The sequence below is a fragment of the Leucopleurus acutus genome (assembly GCF_964270905.1).
Source record: "Leucopleurus acutus genome assembly, chromosome: 11".
Taxonomy (NCBI): Eukaryota; Metazoa; Chordata; class Mammalia; order Artiodactyla; family Delphinidae; genus Leucopleurus; species Leucopleurus acutus.
In genome coordinates, this window is record NC_139152.1 from 3,036,368 (window position 1) to 3,054,187 (window position 17,820).

The 17,820-nt window shown below is 42.2% G+C and overlaps 2 protein-coding genes across 7 annotated transcripts in view; one reads left to right on the top strand and one right to left on the bottom strand.

The window, feature by feature from the left end:
* ERC1 (ELKS/RAB6-interacting/CAST family member 1) overlaps nt 1–15,910 on the bottom strand; it is a 399,625-nt gene extending 383,715 nt beyond the window's left edge. For 5 of the 6 annotated variants that reach the window (XM_082850733.1, XM_082850731.1, XM_082850730.1 and 2 more), the window contains exon 1: nt 15,798–15,910. The gene's annotated coding sequence lies outside the window, so the exon portion shown is untranslated. Of the gene's footprint in view, nt 1–15,641; nt 15,767–15,797 lie in introns of those variants that run through there. The other variant, XM_082850729.1, reaches the window with a different exon arrangement.
* A 618-nt stretch (nt 15,911–16,528) lies between these two features.
* The window catches only part of RAD52 (RAD52 homolog, DNA repair protein), a 58,207-nt gene continuing 56,915 nt past the window's right edge, over nt 16,529–17,820 (top strand). Inside the window, exon 1 of the mRNA XM_082850738.1 lies at nt 16,529–16,574. The gene's annotated coding sequence lies outside the window, so the exon portion shown is untranslated. The remainder of the gene's footprint in view (nt 16,575–17,820) is intronic.

A 17,820-nucleotide genomic window follows, 5' to 3' on the forward strand; every position in this document is an offset into this window, starting at 1 on the left:
GTCATCAGTATGAATAATACGTGTATTTCCTCTATTTTAAGATATACTTTTCCTCATAATTTAAAGTTTCAGAAATTGGGATTCAGCTCATAACAACATGTAAAATTAAAATAGGGTTTTTTCCCTAAAAAAAAAGAATAAATTATTAAATTGATGGTACACTCCACAAAAAATGGCAACTAAGAAATGAGGAGACAGGCACTATACATGGTAAATACTTGCCATGAATACTTCCTTTAACCTTTCTGGCAAACCTTTCAGGAGAGAGACTTTATCATCCCATTTCTAGATGAGGAGACTACGGCTTAGAAAGGCTCAGTAAGTTGCCCAAGATCACACATCTGATTCTAAACTCAGACTCTCAACCACTGCAATGTGCTGCATTCTCATTTACTATTTTACTCTCACCAGACAGATTTACAGATTTCTTTTTTTTTTTTTTTTTTTTTTTGCAGTACGCGGGCCTCTCACTGCTGTGGCCTCTCCCGTTGCGGAGCACAGGTTCCGGACGCGCAGGCTCAGCGGCCATGGCTCACGGGCCCAGCCACTGCACGGCATGTGGGATCTTCCCGGACCGGGGCACGAACCCGTGTCCCCTGCATCGGCAGGCAGACTCCCAACCACTGCGCCACCGGGGAAGCCCCAGATTTCTTTTTTTAGTGGAGCACGGAGAACTTAATATTGGGCTGTCCTAAATCAAGCTTGTTTTTTTATCTCCACATTCCTCACAGTCCCCACCATCTACCTGTCTATTCCTACACCTCTTACCTGAGCTCCAGACCTGAATTCCCAACTATCAAGTGAATGCAACTGATTATTCCAGAGCTGCACTGTCCAATGGTAGCCACTAGCCACATGTGGCTGTTGAGCACTTGAAACGTGCTCGTGAGACTGAGGAGCTGAATTTTTAATATTATTTTATTGTAATTAAAAGTTAAATGTAAAACCTGGTAATTCAGTTACTGAAAATTTTAAGCATGTTTGAAACAAGCTGGATATGTGAATCTATTTCTTCAACTGTAAATTTTTATGAACTCTAAATACAGATCAAGTATTTCTGATACAATCTTTGCATCTGAATTAAGATATGCTATAAAAGTATACAATTGATTTTAAATACTTAGCATGAAGAAATAATGTAAAATGGCTCATTAATAATTTTTTAAATGACATGTTTCAACATGTTGAAAATGACATTTTGGATGCACTGGGTTAAATAAAATATATTATAAAATTATGAAATCTAACCATTTCTTCTTACTCTATAATGTGGCCACTCAAATTTTCATTACGTAAGTGGCTCATACTACATGTCTACTGGACAGTACCCTTCCTAGAGATTCCTGTTGCCCTCACCACAGCCATCAATAGCTCAATGAATGGCATCACCATCCCTCTAGGGCAGTGCTGTCCTACAGAACCTTCTCTGTTCATGAAAGTGTTGCATATCTGATGATGACTGGATGGTGGTGGTGATAATTGTTTCTGACTCACAGAATCCCTAGGTTATTGTGGAGACAGAGTTCTTAGGAGACTGGAGAATACCACCTATTATTTTGACTTTCCTCTGGGGGAAGAGGTAGTCAGTACCAAAAATTGCAGACCAGGGTTAAGCAGCAAAACTTTCTGTGACAATGACAATGTTCTATATCTGCACCATCCGATACAGACGCCACGAGTCCCATTTGGCTACTGAGTACATGAAATACGGCTAGTGCACCTGAAGAACTAAATTTTAAATCTTAATTCATTTAAATCAGTTTAAATTTAAATACCCATATATAATGGGTACTGTATTAGGCAGCACTGCTTCTAACCTACCTGCTCCATCTGTAAGTCTGGAAGTCACCTTAGTCTCCTGCCTCACCACCAACTGCCCCTTCTCCCACGAAAGTACACACACACACACACACACACACACACAGAGACAGATATTCAATTAGCCAGCCCTGTGTTCTTTAAAGCTTTCATTAAGGCCACAGCCTCCTAGCTGGCCTCCTCACTTAGCCTCCTCCTACCCACTCCCTGTAAAATGTAAATAAAATTTGTTATTTCCTTTACACGAAAGTCTCCAAAGTCTTGGCATCGCCCCAAGGTAAAACTCTAGACTCTAACATGATCGACAAAGCCCTCCATGATCCAAGCCCCATTTCCAGCCTCATCTTTCACCACTCCCGTCCACCTCCCAATTCTTGCTCATATCATTAACCCTCATCATGCTCTATTAAAACTGCCTGTGTACTTGTCTCCTTCAATGTCTCTAGCATCCTGAGAGCAGAGAGAGTGTCTCAAAAATTATATTGCTAAGACAGAGCACAATACACAGTACACAAATGAAGCATACTAGAGTTTCTATAAATATTTTTTGAATGAGGGAAGAAAAGGGAAAAAAGAAAAAAAGGAAACAGATGTGTACTCTGGGACAACTATGAAAATAAAAAATTTGTAAAGCAGATATTTTTGCTATATTATTTAAAAGAATTTTAATATGAATTTAAGTAAAGAATCAACCCCTAATTTCAAGGAAATCCTGATTGGTGCTTTTAAGAAAGGCATATAAAAAACTTGCTATGTAGAAATACATACTATATTATCTGCATTTGTGAGTTTAAACCTAAAGAATAATTTATATCCATTTTTTTTCTTTTTTAATATTTACTTTTATTTATTTATTTGGTTGCGCTGGGTCTTAGTTGCGGCAGGCATGCTCCTTAGTTGCAGCTCACCGGCTCCTTAGTTGTGTCATGCGAACTCTTGGTTGTGAGATCTAGTTCCCTGACCAGGGATCGAACCCAGGCCCCCTGCACTGGGAGGGTGGAGTCTTATCCACTGTACCACCAGGGAAGTCCCTATATCCATATTCAATTAACTTATTTTCAATAACCAGGAATATAGATAGAAATTGCTGCTCTATTAAAATCAAGAAATACTAAGCCTAAGCAGTACTCCAATTATTTCAGAATAGATTCAGAAACTTGGCAATACTAGAAAATTAACAGCAAACCACTAGAAAAACCACCAGAAAAATCAAGTGAAATGTCCAATAACACCACTTTCAATAACTTCTTCTACTTTATAACTTTCTACTTATGCATGGGAGAAAAATATCAAGCAAAATTCAGCCTAAATTTGATACAGCAGTTTAGAAAGGGATGCAAAACTATCTGAAATATTCGAAATTATCTGCCACTAATGAAAGCAAAGTGAATACTGCCATGAGGGTAGAAAGTCACCTGTGTGGCATCTGAAGGGATGGGTCCTGAAAGATCTGAAGGGATGTACGCAAAAAGACTGTTGCAAAACACAGCTACTTTTTGTTTCAGAAGAAATCCTGAGCCTCTCGGATCTTTAATAACTTCTTACTGATCAATCATAAGTTCAACTTAGTCTTTCTTCCTTGAAAGAAAAGGTCAGCAACAGTAAATTCTATATGTATGAGGAGAAAAATCATACATATACATAACACAAGGGGAAAAAGTCAGGTAGAAATGAATTTTAAAACCAGTGTAATCAACCACATTAACAGGTTAAAAGAAAAAAAGACTGTCTCAATAGATATGAAAATGTATCAGGTAGATTTTAACATTTATTAATGATTAAAAATATTAACAAATTAGGAAGAGAAGGAAACTATCTCAATCTAACAAAGGATAGGTGCAAAGGCAAATAAGTGTCTGTAGGGGAACAGGCACCTCTGCTGCTGCATGTCTGGTGACCTGTAGCATTCTGAGTCTAGGCAGAACGCTTCTGACCTCCTCCTGCCCCCCATGCACCACCCCCACCCCCGCCCCACCGCCCAGAACAGGAGAGGATGGGAGGCCTACAAGAGGCAGCTACCAGGCCATCTCCCAGAGTTCCCCTCTCTCCCTTGGAGGCTGTCATGAGAGAGTTTCTCATTGCTGCCTGGAGTCTGATGAGGCAGGAGACTTTCAGCCCTACCCATCTCAGAACAGAGCTGTAGAATATGAAACCACGTAGGGGCAAATTAGAATGGGCTCCTTAGGGATAGGGCACCCCACAGCTCACTGTAGTCATCAGCAATGGTTTTGTTTTGGTGTCATCCTTTTTGGCCTATGGGACAAGAGTCATAGAGAGCTGGCACCTTTGGCTCCACTGCCCATGTAAGTGATAAACTGTCTAACCTGGAAGCGTTCATTGTATCTATACCAGTCAAATCAGTCAGGCCTTGGTCTTGGCCTTGGCCTTGCCTTGTCTTGTGTGTGTGTGCCTGACAACACCATACTTCACAGCGAAGAATTAGCTGCCCCAGCAACCACTGATTTGCCTTTTCTAGAAATTTCATGTAAATAAAATTATAAATGGCAGTTCTTTCCCTGAGCAAAACATTTTTGAGGTTCATTTATGTTGCTAAATGTATCAGCAGTTGTTCCTTCTTATTACTCAGTAGTATTCCATGATATGAATATACTGTATTTTGCTTATCAACTCATCAGTTGATGGACATTTGGATGGCTTCTGAGATTTGCTGTTAAGAATAATGCTGCTATGAATATCTGCACACAAGTCTCTGTGTGGACAGATGTTTTCATTTCTCTTGGCTAGATACCTGAGTCGAATGGTTGAGGACATACAGTAAATACATGTTTAATTTAAGAAATTACCAAACTGTCTTCCATAATGAGTGTAATATTTAACATTTCTACCAACAATGTATAAGAATCTCAGTTTCTCCACATCCTTGCTAATACTTCGTACTTCAATCTTTTGACTTTACCATTCTAGTGGGTATGCAGTGGCATCATACTGTGGTTTTAATTTGCATTTTCCTAATGTATAATGATGGTGAGCATCTTTTTCAAGTGCTTACTGCCATCAATATATCTTCTTTGGTAAAGTGCCTATTCAAATCTTTTGCCCATTTTGGGGGGGGTGATGTTTATCTTTTTTTTTTGTAAGAGTTCTTTAGATATTCTGAATGTTAAGTCCTTTACCAGATATATGATTTGCAACTATCCTCTTCTGATTTGTCTTTTGTATTTTCTTAATGAATTCTTCTGAAAAGCAAAATTTTCTAATTTTGATAAAAGCCAATTTATCAATATTTTTCTTTTATGAGTCATGTTTTTGGTGTCATATCTAACCCAAGGTCTCAAAGACTCTCCTATGCGGTGAGGCTTGAGGTTCATTTTTTTTTGCATACTGAGATCTAACTGTTGTAGTACCCTGTGTTGAAAAGTCTATCCTTGCTTGCACTGAATTCCCCTCCCACCTTTGTTGAAAATTAATTAACCATATATGTGTGTTTATATCTGGACTCTCTACTTAATTCCATTGATGTCTATATGTCTCTATGCTGATACCACTCCTGTTACTGACCATGACAGTCGCTGACCGACAATTAATGTCAAGACATTCCTGGAAAAAAACAAGGTGGGAGCACTTACTCTACCAGGTATGAAGACTTACTATAAAGCTATAGTAACTAAGACAGACTGGCACTGGACCAAGATAGAGAAATCAGTAAAACACAACAGAGAGCCTCAATTTATTACAAAGCAGTTGAAAAAGGAAGGAACTGTCAATAAATGATGCTGAGAAAATCAGGAACCAAATGGGAAAAAAATAAACCTCACAGCATATGCAAAAATCAATTATAGGCAGATCATGCTGCTATATGAGAAAGGTAACTTCCAGAAAATAACAAAAGAGTAACTTCATGACCTTAGAGTAGGAAAAGATTTCTTAAACAGGACATAAAACGCACTAACCATATAAAGGAAAATATTAACTGGACTACTCTAAAATTAAGAATCCAGTTCTTCAAAAGACACCATTAAGAGAACAAAACAGCAAACCACAGAGTAGAGTGGGGATATTCGCGACACAAACAGCCAGAGAAGGGCTCATTTCCAAAATACATAACTCCTATAAATTAATTAGGAAAAGAAAGAAAATCCAACAGAAAACTGAGCAAGATATCTGAACAAGCACTTCACGAAAGGTTCTCCAAATGACCAAAAGACAGAAAGGTATTTAACCTCATTTGTAACTGGTGAAATGCAAATTAAAACTATAAGATACCACTATAAATCAATCCACCAGAATGGCTGAAATTAATAACACTGACAATAATGGCAAGGATGTAGAACAAAAAGAAACTCTCAAATACTGCTTCAGGGCATGTAAGTTTGTACAACTACATAGGAATAGTTGGCACTTATCTAGTAAAACTGCACACATGCATACTCTATCACTGAGCACTTTTTTTTTTTTTTTTTGCAGTATGCAGGCCTCTCACTGTTGTGGCCTCTCCCGTTGCGGAGCACAGGCTCCGGACGCGCAGGCTCAGCGGCCATGGCTCACGGGCCCTGCCGCTCCGCGGCACGTAGGATCTTCCCGGACCGGGGCACGAACTCGTGTCCCCTGCATCGGCAGGCAGACTCTCAACCACTGCGCCACCAGGGAAGCCCCCATCACTGAGCACTTTTATTCCTGGCTATGAAAGCATCAAAAATACATGCACCAAAAGACTTGTGTAATAACGGTCATACTGGCATAATTCATAATGCCCCCAAACTGGAAACAACCTAAATATCCATCATTAAAATAATGAATAAGTTGTGATGAACAGAATACTATTTGGCAATGAAAATGACTAAACCACTGCTACACACAACAAATCTAAATCTCACAAAATGTTGAGTCAAAGAAGCCAGACATAAAAGAATATATACAACATGATTCTATGTATAAAGTTGGAAAACAGATAAAACTAAATAATAGAATTATATGAAGAAAAGCAAGAAAATGATTCCCGTGAAAGTCAGGACAGTAGTTACCTTTATAGGGGAAGGAATGGGTTGTGATTGGTAAGGGGCAAAGAAAGTTTTTAGAACGCTGGCAAGGTCCTAATGTTTGACCTAGATGATGGTTATACCAGTGTTTATTCCATAAGTTTTCAAACTATACATTTGTTTTATACACTTTTCTCAATGTGTGTTACATTCAAGAAGGGCTTCAAGAGGGAATTAATTCCTTCAATTGATAAGTTATATTCCCATAATAAAATTATGTTTCAGGTCCAAACTTCTACTTCGTGAAATGTTTTCACAATTTCAGAGATGTTTAACTGAAGTTCAGACAATGAGTTACCTAATTTCCATGAAAAGGGCTTTTAAACAAAAAAGAAGGAAAAAATGAAAAGAATATATATACACACACATAAAGGGGCTGTCAGATGGAAACCATTGTCTATTCATCTCGCAGCACACCATACTAAAGAAAGCTAAAAGGAATACAAGGTTTAGCTTCATTCTGGGTGAACCACTAAAAATGAGAGTTCATATGGACTTCAGGTGACAGTGATGTGTTAATGAAAGTTCACCAGTTATAATAAATGTCCCACTCTGGTGGGAGATTGATAATGGGGGAGGCTATGCATGGATGGGGGCAGGGATTCTATGGGAAATCTCTACCTCCACTCAATTTTGCTGAAAACCTAAAGCTGCTCTAAAAAATAAACTCTTTAAAGTGTTCAAGAGTTGCTGTATCTCTAAAGCACAGCTCTGATCATGTGTCTCCTAATTAAAAACCTTCAATAGCTAGCAACACAGTATCTCAAGATTGGAAGGAACCTTAAAAATTACTCATTCAATGCCTGGAACACAACAGGGGATGCGGTACCTCATAAAAACATTCACACCATCACTGGACAGCAATGACTTACAAAGTCCACAGGGAATAGTAAAATGGAAGGTTGCAGGAGAGGGAAAATCAAGAACACTACATGTATTTCTGGCTTGAACAACTGGTAGTGTCATTTAACAAACTAAGGAGCATCAGAAAAGAGAGGAACCATACATTTAGTTTTGGATGTGCTGAGTGTAAGGGGCATCCAAGTGGAAACACTGGATAACAATAGCCCTTAGACACAAAAGAGGTAAAAGCTGAAGACAGAAAAATGAATACTCAGCATACAGATGAAAAATGAAATAGAAGATGAGATGAATATGACCTAGCAATCCCACTACTGTGCACATACCCTGAGAAAACCATAATTCAAAAAGAGTCATGTACCACAGTGTTCACTGAAGCACTGTTTACAATAGCCAGGTCATGGAAGCAACCTAAATGCCCATCAACAGATGAATGGATAAAGAAGGTGTGGCACATATATACAATGGAATATATTACTCAGCGATAAAAAAAAACGAAATTGAGTTATTTGTAGTGAGGTGGATGGACCTAGAGACTATCATACAGAGTGAAGTCAAGTCAGAAAGAGAAAAACAAATACCATACGCTAACACATATATATGGAATCTAAAAAAAAAAAAGGTTCTGAAGAACCTAGGGACAGGACAGGAATAAAGACACAGACGTAGAGAATGGACTTGAGGACACGGGGAGGGGGAAGAGTAAGCGGGGACGAAGTGAGAGAGTGGCATGGACATATATACATACTACCAAATGTAAAACAGATAGCTAGTGGGAAGCAGCCGCATAGCACAGGGAGATCAGCTCGGTGCTTTGTGACCACCTAGCAGGATGGGATAGGGAGGGTGGGAGGGAGATGCAAGAAGGAGGGGATATGGGGATATATGTATATGTATAGCTGATTCACTTTGTTATAAAGCAGCAACTAAAGCACCATTGTAAAGCAATTATACTCCAATAAAGATGTAAAAAAAATAAAAATAAAAGGTTTGTACTAAAAAAAAAAAAGAAGAAGAAGGAAAATGAGATGAGCCAGAGAAATTCAAACATTTAATGAATGGTAGAAAAAGATTCAACAAAGGTGATTGGAAAGAGAGTCCAGAGAACCAGGAAGGAGAACAGAAGCATAATCTAAAGATCCCAAAAGAAGCGAGAGTTTTACAAAGGAAGGAGAAATCTACTGTGTCAAACACAGCTGTAGTGGGCAATCTTAAAAATGGCTCTGAATGATGTCTACCTCTGAGTATCCATGCTCTTGTGGAATCCTCTCTTGCCTGTGCCGGACCAAGTGACCCCCTTCAAATGAACAGGATACAGCAAAAGTGACAGACTGTCACTTCTGAGGTTAGGTCACAAAAAGACTGGCTAGTAACTCCCCTCCTCAATCTCCTTGATATAGGGCTCGACCCATGTTGTGAGTAATCCTGTGCACAGACCCAAATGGCAAAGAGACTGATTTCTCCATCAAACAGCCAGCAAGGACCTCAGGCCTGCCACGAGCCACATGACTGAGCCGGACTCAGACCCTCCCTGAGCTGAGCTTTGAGATGACCAGTCCTAGTCAACATCTGAGTGCAGCCTTATGAGTGACCCTGAATCTCACACACCAAACCCAGATGCCTGCCAAAGAAACTGTGAAACAATAAATGTTTGTTGTTTTAAGTTAAGTTTGGGGGTAACTTGTTACATAGCAATAGACAACTAGTACAGATGCTAAGAGGTTAAATAAATGGATAGAAAAATAGCCAGTGTATTTAAAGAAAGCCATTAGTAATCCCAGCAAACATTTCAGTGGAATTGTGGCAACAGAAACAAGACAAATAGATTGAGAAGAAAATTACAGGTGAAGAAAGGGAAACATAAAGCAAACGTAGACAACTCTCTCAACAAATTCTGGCTGTAAAGCAAAGAGCAAAGCAACTTAAAGCAAAAGGCAAAGAAAGTATGAAGTTGGAGAAGAATCTGTTGTCAAAAATGAGAGACTTTTCTTAAAGTTTAAGTGATGATAAAAACAAGCCAGTTGGGGGACTTCCCTGGTGGTCCAGTGGTTAAGACTCCGTGCTCCCAATGCAGGGGGTCCCAGTTCGATCCCTTGTCAGGGAACTAGATCCCGCATGCCACAACTAAGACCTGGCGCGGCCAAATAAGTAAATAAATATTAAAAAAAAAAAAAAAAGAAGCCAGTTGGGTGGGGAAATACACCCTCAAGGAACTTCATTCCGTTACTAAGAAACTCCTCTAAAAGTTCTCAGTACCTCTCTGCCTTCACTGATAGCTGGCTTTCCCAGGATGCCTCTTCCCATGCAGCCCTTTCAAGTGGAGGCTATGAAGTCTCTCACGTGGCACACCCAATATTGGGAAACGAGGCAGTTACCCTTCTTTCTTCCACTGCCACCTCCAGACCACTATTCCTGAACCTCATATAAAATCCTTGTTACTCTGATTTTCATGCTACTCAGTAACACAGTCTTCTACCTCCACCTCTTCACTATCAGCTAGTGATGACCTGGACACCCTCCACACTCAGCGAGGATACGCTGGCAGCTAGCTTACATCGCCACTATCTTCTACGCCACCACTCCTGGATCTTTCCAATACTATAAACCTGGATGAGAGAGCTAACACCAGTTCCTCTAACCCAGAGGTCCCCAACCTTTTGGCACCAGGGACTGGTTTCATGGAAGACAATTCTCCCACGGCCGGGGTGGGGGTCGGGGGGCTGGTGGATGGTTCAGGTGGTGATGCAAGCGGTGGGGAGCGGCAGATTACACTTCGCTCGCTCGCCTCTCACCTCCTCCTGCCGTGCAGCCCAGGGGTTGGGGACCCCTGCCCTAACCCATCTTCTGCAGTAAGCAGATCTCCATTCTCTGCATCTAGCCATTTACAACTAGTTGTGACTTCACCTAATTGTACCATTCTCCATTCAGTCATCAAATATTTAGTAAGTATCTGTTATTTGCTTAGTAGAGAACAAATAACAGTCCCCGTTCTCATGAAATCTAGGACATAATTTTTCATATTTTCCACAAAGACAGCATAGAAAGATCTAACTGAAGTCTAGACACATTACAACTACTACATTTCCTTTATTTATCTGTCTGGGAACCATGTCAGTTCTAGAAAACTAGAATTATTGTCTGATGTAACCTAGTGAATCCATGCTGTATCCCAGCAATCACCTTTCCCCTGACAAGGCTTCTAAAACTACTTTTTAACTTTTTAAATAATCTGTTCTAAAATATTGCCATAATTCAATTAGATTCCTCAATCTGTAAGTGTGTAACTGTGCTGCCCTAAACAGTAGCCACTAGTCACAGTGGCTATTTAAATTAATTGCAATAAAATTAACAATACAGTTTCTCAGTCACACTGGCCACATTTCAAGTGCTCAAAAAGCACATGTAACTAGTGGCTACTGTATTTGATGGTCAAAGGCAGAACACTTCTATCATCACACAAAGTTCTATTAAACAGTGCTGGTCTAAAGTTTTTGGTATTCACTTCCTTCTTCCCCGGAAAAAGTTAAAATGACAGATCCTTTTCCAGTCTCCCGAGCACTCTCTGGGGCTCCAAAATATCCTAAGGAATTCCATACTTCACGATCATTATCACCATCATCAAAGTCACCATGATCAAAATCACCACCACCAAAATGTCATCCTCAGGGCAGCTGATTTTTATTGAGTACTTACTGTATTCCAAGCATCTTATTAAAAGCTTTATGAGCATTAGCTCATTTATTCTTCACAACAATCACATCAGATAGGACTATTATTCTCATCTAATGAGAGTTTAACTGAGTTTTAGACAATAAAGTTTCTCATCCAAAGTTATACAGCTAGGAAGTGACAGCAATCCACAAACAGTTTAAGCAAATTAATCATGTAATCATTTTGCCTTTTTAAGACAACACACTTTTTCACAGAAAGGAGAAGTGATGCCCACACCTCACACTAGCACTCAACATTCCAGCCAGACCAAACTATCTTCAGATCACTCTACCTGCCCTACAGCTTTCTTGCCTTTGGGTCCTGCACATGCTGTTCCCTCTGCTTGCATCCTTTTCATCTGGCCAAATACTACTTATCCTTAAGATCTCATCTCAGATCTTCCTACAATCCATCCTATGAGCCCATTCATGCAACTAAATAAACCACTAACTAATTTGACTTTTACACAAACCTATGCTTCTATTCAATCAGAGAATATTAAAAGTAACACTAAATGGCTTCACTACCATTTAACTGGAATCAAAGTAATTCACAAACGTTTTCCCCACATAATACGCAAAACAATACTTTACTTAAAACCAAAGGTCGGGGCCTCCCTGGTGGTGCAGTGGTTAAGAATCCACCTGCCAATGCAGGAGACACGGGTTCAAGCCCTGGTCTGGGAAGATCCCACATGCCACGGAGCAACTAAGCCCGTGCGCCACAACTACTGAGCCTGCGCTCTAGAGCCCACGAGCCACAACTGCTCAGCCTGCACACCTAGAGCCCATACACCGCAACAAAGAATAGCCCCCGCTCGCCGCAACTAGAGAAAGTCCACGCGCAGCAACAAAGACCCAACGCAGCCAAAAATTAATTAATTAATTATTTTAAAAAAAAGAGAGCTTTAAAACCAAAGGTCAGGGGAATGACTGCTAATGAGTTTGGGGCTTCTTTTTGGGAGGATGAAAATGTTCTAAAATTGATCGTGGTGATGAATGTACCAAAAGAATTTAATTGTACACTTTAATGGGTGAATCGTATGGTATGTGGATTGTCTCTCAATAAAGCTGTTATTTAAAAAAAAAAAAAAGGTCTGCAGATAGCTAGACTTAAATTATAAAAACAAATATTAAGCCTGCAAAACAAAAATACATAGGGGATAAAAATACTAAATGCCGTGTTATTGCACAAAATTTCACTTTTAAAATAGCTAAATTTTAAAATAGCTAAATGCCGTGTTATTGCACAAAATTTCACTGGTTAGGAAAAACAAGAAACTGGAAACAGTGTCTGCCTTCAGGAGTAACTGGATGGGACAGAAGAGACTTATTTTTTTCCCTGTATACTTTTATAACTTCTGATTTGATACATGTATTAAAAAAATAAGTGTCCATATAATTAGTAACAACAGTGTCATACCTCTCTTTAGTACAAGTATAAACTCCCAGGTTGCATATTTTGTTCTGAAAAGAATAAAGAATGAAATATATATGTTTTTAAAAATCAGTCGAAGGAAGTAAAAAACTGAAAGATTCTTACATTTGTCTCATCTCACACTAAAAAGCATTTAGTCATTTCTCTGTTATTAGACATTATAATCAGGCAGAATTCTTTCTTACCCAACAGTCTGACACATCTTTAAACAATGACACAGTTGACCATTCCCTCCTCCTTGAAAACTTCCTTTCCTTCATCTGTAGTACATCACACTCTCCTGGTTTTCCTCCTACCTCAATAACCTCTTATTAATCTCCTTTGCTGAGTTCCTCTTCATTTCCCAAGAAGGTGTCCAGAAGGTAAGTTCCATGAAGGTGGGAATTTTTGTCAGCTTTGTTCACTACTGTATTCCCAAAGGCTAAAAAAGTACCCAGAACCATACTCAATAAATAACTGTTGAATGAATACATGAATGAATCAGCACCTCCAGGCTCACATTTTGAAAAGCCATAGAAGTAAACTATATTCCACATAACCTTTATGCTTAATTTACTTTATTACATTATATTTCTCTGAAAATTGTTTATTAAAATTGTTTATTATTGGATTAGCCAAAATACTTCATTCCCTGCTCTTCCTCCATCAATGTGTTTTACACAGAACGTGCAAAACGCACATTTAACAGCTCTTATACTACTTCTAAAAGCATAAACATAGCATAGAAAAAGAGCAGTTGTTGCTATGGGAATTTTCACTTGTTTCTAGTACTAACGTTGAATTAACACAATGACATACTTATCTGACTTTAGTAATTAAAAAAAGGGGGGAACACCCCAGTAGACGTAACTAAGATATCACAGTAATGACTAGCAAGCCACATTTCTTGAAAAATAAAACATACCAGTTTTCTCAGCCTTAAGAAATTCTAAAGAGAAATAGAACACTTCTACCCTACATTTCCCCAAATCATATGATTGCATTCCAACAAGAAGAATCACATCCCACTGTCACCCATGGAAATGTCATTTTAGCACTATACAAAGTTTCACCGCTATTTTAGTTCACATTTGTCCCCATGTGTACCCCATTAAATCAAAGTATAATTTATAAGCCAAAACCAGATATGTGAATTTTAATCTTTCCTTCTAAGTGACTAATCCAATATCAAAACTATTATTATACCAACTTATAATTTGACCTGTTGGAATACAATTAAATCTTTAGTTTATAATTACAAATTGGACCACACCCTTTCTCACTTAATAGCTATTATATCATCTGTTTCCTACAAATTTCGTCAAGCAGAAATATTTGCTAGAATAATCTGCTCATTAAGTAGGCATGTTAAAAAAAGGCACCTACTGACACTCACTCTGTATATTACTCTCTCAGGTTATGGGAAAGCACTTCCCTGGCTATGTTCCCAAATAAATTGAGTAAGCCTTTGGAAAGTCACTGCTTAAACTCCATTTCATGACGGTTTCCCTTCCTCCATAAATGAATTACTGAGAGTCATGCCTACTTCCATCCATTATATAACAAATGTCAATCTCAGGGCCTGTTTTCCGAGGAAGAAATAGCTTAAATGATATTAACTGATAGGTAAGGCCAGTGAATACTGTAATCTAATAGGGAGCAGGAATCCAGAAAAGAAGATTCTGATTCAATGTGCTAGGTTGTGAAACACTGAAGTGAAGAACGTTGAACACTGTTTACTCTTAGTAACATCTCCCTATACAACAACAGACACATGCCCCCCAAAATGTTACTAAAGAGCATTTTAAAAGCACCTGACTCCAAGAACGTTTCTGAGAAATTGAGGGACCTACCAAAAAAAAATTATTCCACTTCACTTTTAAAGTGTCTAATAAAGACATGTGGAATTGAGAAATTTTAGAAATCTCCAATAATTAAGTGTTAATTAAGTGTAACTTTACAACAATTAAACACAAAATAGCTGTCAAGGTTTACTAAAACATGAGTTGTAAAAGACAGTTTGCTTCAAAACATTTAAGTATGTTTCGCATAATTAGCGCCAACAGAACTATTCAAATTGTTCATTGTATCCATCCAAAGCAGTCAACCAGAACCACGTGCGACTACTCCTCAGAAACGTGTCTTCCAAAGCAACCACCTGATCCTCAGGCCCTCTCTTAAGGGGCCAGGATAGAGCTCTGAAAACGAGGTGGCATAGAGATCGTTCAGGCACAGAAGAAAGACTGGAAGATAACGCCTTTAAGGAACTAAGTGTACTGGGACCTATTCCCCAATGTTGCTGCCAGAAGGAAGTTGTCTAACCCAAGATCTCGCTCGTCTTGAACGGTGTAGAACTCCAAACCCATCCACGCTCACACCCCGAGCCAAAAGCAGAGGGATTCTCCCCGCCCTCGACGCCCCACCCGCTCCGCCTGGAGGAAAAAAAGACCCCAAATCCTAAAGTAGAGGTGCGAGACCTAGTGCAATAGCTTCTCGAACTGCCTCAAAGGCAACATCCACAGCTCATCTTCCTTCTGGAAGCCAAGCCTCCATCTCCTACCTGACCACTTCATAGCAGGAAAAAAACCAGAATCCTCGTCTCTTTCAACGCTGTACATCAATACTCAAACCCCAGACCCAGCCGACCGCACCCCAGCCTCCCGGGGCTCCGCGAGACGTACACCTCCCCACCTCGCCCGCAACACCACGCCTCAGAAGCCGGGCGCCCGCAGCCGCCGCCGCCGCCCCCGATCTCGTCGGTGGGCTGGGTGGGGCCGCCCTCCCGGACGTCCCATCCCCCCCGCAGAGCGCGGAGGGGGAGGGGTCCCCGCGCCTCACCTACGGCTCCGCCCTCCCCGGGGGCGCGCTGCCGGGACCCAGCCAGGGCCGTGAGGAGGAGCGGGCGGCTGAGAGCCGAGGGGCCTAGCGCCAGCAACGGGCGGGAAGCTCCAGGCGCCGCCCGATCCCGAGCTGCCGCCACCGCGGCCGTCTCACCCTGCTCAGTGCTGCCGGTGCCGGTGCCGCTGCCGCTGCTGCCCGGGCGCCGTCGCCGCCCCCAACGCCGCCGCCACCACTACCGCCGCCGCCGCCGCCGCCGCCGCCGCCGCCGCCGCCGCCGCCGCCGCCACCGCCGCCACCACCACAGCCACAGCTCGGCCCGGGCGCCCGACGTCACCGCGCCCCGCCCCCTGCGCGATTTCCCCAGCCCCGCCCCTGGATGACGTCAGCGCGAGCCCCGCCCCCGCCCGACCGCGCCCGGTCGGCGTCCCGCGGCGTCCCGCAGCCTCCCGGGAGCGCGACTCGGGCGCGCGCGGGCCTCGGGCGCTTTCCGGGGTCTGGCGGGCGGGGGCTCTGGGCTGCCGGCAGACGGGGGCGCACAAGCGCACACGGCAGGCGCGGGTCGGGCGGGTCTGTCTCCTCCCGCTTGCCGTAGGAGGCGGTGCGGCGCGGACAGTGGGCCGCCGCCTCCGCCGCTGCCTCAGGGGGCCAGTCACGCAGAACCCTGGGCTAGCCGCCCCGAGGAGCCTGGCGCCCGCGGACAGGTGGGCTTCCCGCCCGGAGGCCCTCGGGCTGCCCGCACGGCCCGGGAGACACCGCCAACGGCCTTTTCGCGGTTCGTCTCGGCGGCCGGGGAGGGAGGGAGGGAGGGCGGGGCGGACGGCCGTCCCAGTCCTCGCGGGCGGCAGCTGGCCCGGCGTCGGGCTCCCCAGTTTCTGGTACCGAAGCGCAGACGGTTTCCTTGTCGGAGCCACGCACCGTTAATGTAAGGCCGTAAGTAAGCTATCGTTGCACTAAGAAAGTAAGAGTGATTTGAATCGTGTTTTTTCCCGGCTGGCGATTGTTTTATCAGTAACTCTAAACGCCCCTGAGAGCAGTTGAGTCACCGCCAGCGTCCACGCCCTCGTGGCCCCACTGTCACTTTCCCGTCCCTCGTCGGGGTTCTCGTCCCTTCATTCGTCATCGCATCCCCATCCCGCCCAGCGTCCCCCGGCCTGCTGTACAGTCGCCCCCTTCCGTAGGGTCCGTACGCGGCCGCCGCTGTCAGGACCGCTGCCGGGGGACGCTCGGTCCTGCCAAATGAAGCGTCCTAAAGTGTTTCATTTTCTCGAGCACCCGACTTCACTCAGGAATAAACCAACTTCCTTTGACTGGTTCTCACGATCCTTCTTATCTGACTGCTGATCCGCTCGTCCTGCTACTCCCCAGCGGTGTGGTGAGATGAAGGGAAAGCAAAGTGGACTCATCTTATCTTTCTAGTCTCCATTCTGCCAGTGTCTACGTGTGTGACCTTGGGAAAATCCCGTTACTCCTGGGTCCTGCTTTTCGTAACTGTAAAAGTGGGTGTGAACGAGATGTCTCAGATCTATCCCATCCCTGAAATGGGGGGATCTGAAGAGTGTGAGATGCTAAGCATTGTTATTCATGCACGGGAGTACTGTCAATATCACAGACACAGAAATTTTTTTGGTTTCTTTTTTGTCATTCCATTGTTCTTTTTTCTTATTTACTACTCTGCCCCACATATCTTTTTTTAAACCTATACTTAGGATTTTTTTTTTTTTAATTAAAGCTGGCTGAGTGCATGCATTTGTTGCCTCTTCTTCCTGGAACCCCATTAAAATGCTAACAAAGGAATGAAAAATGATAGAAACCCGTACAAAACAGAAAATGGGAAGGGAGCCACCAAGAAATTTTTTTTTCTAATTTTACACACAGAAAGTGGGTGAGGTCTGATTAAACAAAATGGAAGAAACCATAATGTGGAATAGGCGTGGGGGGGGGCACTGCCGCTGAAGAAGGAGGCCTACCTGCCAGAAGTGATTTAGAGAAGCTGAAATTTGGAGACACTGACAAGACAGAGCAAGAGTGAGAAGCAGGGCTGAAAACAAGGACACGAAATAAAGGTCTCTATGTAGAACAGCAGAACCCTCCCTATACCTCAGATACAATAGCTAGGCATTTATCCCAGGCTAAAAGTCAAGCATTCTCATCATCTCTGGGGAGCATTTAATGACTA